At 37.6% G+C, this 3,493-nt stretch overlaps 1 long non-coding RNA gene across 1 annotated transcript; it reads left to right on the top strand.

Moving 5' to 3' along the window:
* Positions 1-519: 519 nt before the first annotated feature.
* LOC129145943 (uncharacterized) lies at positions 520-1,847 on the top strand. The gene is made up of 3 exons (XR_008552168.1): positions 520-582; positions 939-1,147; positions 1,466-1,847. It is a non-coding gene; the product is annotated as an uncharacterized LOC129145943 (long non-coding RNA).
* The last annotated feature ends 1,646 nt before the right edge of the window (positions 1,848-3,493 follow it).

The following is a 3,493-nucleotide window of genomic DNA, read 5'->3' as shown; positions in this document are numbered from 1 at the left end:
ACAGGTTCCCAAGTCTAAAAATGGAAAGGTCCCATCACAGAGCTGTTCCAAGGTGGGGAAGAAGATGAACCCATCATCCTTCCATCTGAGCAGCCATGTCTCTCGGTACCCTTCTCGTCTGTTCACCAGCCTGATAGATTGGGGGATACAAATTGACAAATGGAGGTGAAAGAAATTCAAAAGCTGCAAGTAACATGAATAATTTATCCACTAGTTGTGGCAAGGATTAGAAAAGTGCAGTATTGATAGATTCATTTTTCAGGAGAAAGCAGAAATCTAGATGATTATGTGTAATCTTCCAACTTTTAAACATTGGCAGCCAGTTCTGTTATTTTAAACCCCAGTATAGGTCTTTCTTGATTAGGAATTCTATTCATTTTCTAGCGACAGAGATAAAATAATACTGCTTAAGGGAGAGACTAGTTCTCTCTCAACCAAAAGAAGTTCAAAGATGAGTAGTCCAGGGCTGTGTGCAGCATTGTGAGGTCATCATATTTGAATTACCTGGCTTGGGTTTCTTTGTAGCAGTTGCTAGAATATACTGGTACTTGAATTCAAGATCAGCTAGCTGAGCGCCTCTGGGTACTTTCATTTATCTTTCAATGCCTCTATTTCCCTATTTGCAAAATGAACAATAGCACTTGCTTCACAAGGTGGTTGTGAGAGTTAAATGAGATAATACAAGAAATGTACTTAGCACATAGTCAGGAGTACAGTGAGTCCCATAAATGTTGGTGTAAGACAGAATGAACTTCATCCCCATATTTTGATAACCTGGACACTTATACTCTGTAATGACAAAGCAAAATCCTTAAATGTCAAAGAGAGTTGCAAAGAGATATGGAAAAATCCTTAGATATGCAGAAAGAATAGACTGAGCTAAATTATTCTGTATTGAACCATCAGAACTCATTTTTCTATTTTTTTTTCTCTCTCAGAGCAAGAAATAACAGAAAAGGGAAGAGCAGAGAAGCAGGCAACATTTACAAATATCTGATATTAATTTTGAGATTGATAATCTTTTTGAAATGTAAGACCATCTGTTGCCATAAATCTTCAGTTCAAAGTCTGCTAGGCACCAAAATATCTATGCTGAATAGTTTTTTATGGAAATTATGAGAAGGGGCTGTGTTCTACGTGTGTATTGGTAAGGAATAAAAATGGGTGGCATATATAGGACTATATATTCTATTGAATGGACTAATTAAACAGTAATCTGGAGCCAGATGTTAATTTGTAAGAACACAAACTGCACCCTTTCTCAAATCTTGAATAGAACATTAGACTTAAAAGGAGGGGAGGAGAGTGTGGGTCTATTTTATCTAGATCCAAAGGCACAGAAATACCCTAACTGACCTTTGAGTTGAATAGTTGATGCCCACCCTCCCCCAGGCACCCACAACACTCCTATTGACCTTTCACAAAGCTGAATGGGAATCTTCTGACATTGCCTCTGCTTTTGCAGTACTGAGAAGTCAGGAAGAGCTTGAGTTGGCTGTAATTCTAAAGGATGAATGGATGCCCCTAGTGTATCCTAGCAACCGCTGAAAAGAAATCAACTCCAGTGATACAGCTTCATGAGGCAAAGCTAAAGACCCATTGAAACACGGTCAGAAGTAACACGGCCTGGACCATGGACTGTCAGACCCCAAGTGGCCAGTGTAAGCTGACCTTCTGTTAGGATTCTGCAAAGATGAAGCAAGAGCAAAAAACTGGCTTAGGCTAAAGGAGGTCTCATAAAAATGCCCCCAAATCACTATGCTAAAAGCCCAGGTTTAGAGTGAAAGCTTTAGCCCAAGAAGACCTTTCCATCTCCATAACAATGGAGGTCATAGAAGCCTGTCAAATAAATCCCTTCAATGTAATTACAAATGACATTTATTCCTATAAATAAATTCCAAATACTATTCATATAGTACTACACAAGACACTAATAATCACTTCTCACAAGAACAAAACAAAAGGATTTGGGGCGAAAGAGTAAGTCATAGAATCAAAAGAAACATCCTGGAATCAGGGCAGTTCTGAGGACCTCTAGGACCAGAAAATAGGAATGTAATATGCTGGTGCTCTTTCTTTCTCTGCTTCTCCATGGCTGTTGCCCAATTATTTCCTTAGGCTTTTTTCTCTGAGGCTAAAATCATGGCTACCAATACCCCTGAGGTTGTACATAGTTTTGTGATTTGGGAAGAAAAGAGTACTTTCTCTACTAGTTTCACTCGAAACATGCCAGGGAGGAGTCCTTAGCCTCCTATGGGCCACATGCTCCTCCTGGGTGGCCTACTGGAGCCTGAAAGGTGGTGCTAGGATTGGCTGGGCCTGGTCATATCCTCAATCCTATGTGAGGGCAGGCAGTGGGGCACTCTGGTTGGCAGGGCTGGGATGGGAAGGAAAATTCCTCAAAGGAAGAGGATGTTAATTTTAGAGAGAGAGAGAGAGAGAGAGAGAGAGAGAGAGAGAGAAAAACAAACAAACAAACAGCCCTTAGCAGACAAGTAACAAATATTTACCACATTTATCAAATCAGTGATGAGAGTGATTCTTATAACCTACTACTATCCTTTCTTAGTTTGTCTAAGTTATCTTGGCAAAGGCAAAACATGACAGAATCTGCAGCTGTCTAGAATGTACTGTGAATTTGGTTTGATCTTCCTAAATCATTTGCAATTAGCCACTACATGAAGTGGTACTTTAGCTGTATTTCTCTAAAAATATCAAATCTATTTTTTCATAAATAAAGGTATTATAGTGATAAAAGCCAACCATAGTTATAATTTAACTTTTTCAAATATAAAATTTAAACTTTTAAGGATGTTTTAATTAGTAAAATAATTCAAAATTGAGTTATTAAGAAAGAGTAATAGCGTATAAAACAACTTTAAAATATCTTTAAGCTAAAGCAGATGTGATATATACACACACTAGAATACCAGTTAGCTCTTAAAAAAAAAAAAAAGATGAGCTCTTGCCATTTGCAACATAGATGGAACTGGAAGGGATTATGCTAAGTGAAATAAGTCAGAAGGAGAAAGACAAATACTGGATGACTTTCCTTATATGTGGCATGTAAAGAAACAAAACAATGGAACAAACAAAACTAAATCAAAACAAGCCCTTGAAATAAGACTGCAGAACTGAGGCTACCAGAGGCAGCCTGGAAGGTGGAACCAAAGGAGGGAGGTGTGAGACTATTCCCCTAAATCATATACAGTGCTGTAAACTAATGTTACCCCAATAAAATAAATGTTATAGGGGAAAAAAAGTTCTGAATCATTCTTATTTTTCCTAATCAAAATGTAATTTATGATAAAGGAGCCACACACCTACACAGTGTAGACCACATGTAACACAATGAAGTTGGATCACTATTTTTTTGTTAGGACTTTGGATCTTTTTTCTATGAGTCTACCAAGATAATTAAAGTATGATGATGGTAATAGTAATAATAACAATTATAATAATGGCTACAATATGTCAGATGCTTTACCTAACG

The sequence above is a fragment of the Talpa occidentalis genome, unplaced genomic scaffold (assembly GCF_014898055.3).
Source record: "Talpa occidentalis isolate TD23 unplaced genomic scaffold, MPIMG_talOcc4v2.1 talOcc4.16, whole genome shotgun sequence".
In the NCBI taxonomy this organism is placed as follows: Eukaryota; Metazoa; Chordata; class Mammalia; order Eulipotyphla; family Talpidae; genus Talpa; species Talpa occidentalis.
The sequence above is the reverse complement of the archived record's forward strand: the minus strand, read 5'-3'. Positions and strand labels throughout refer to the sequence as shown.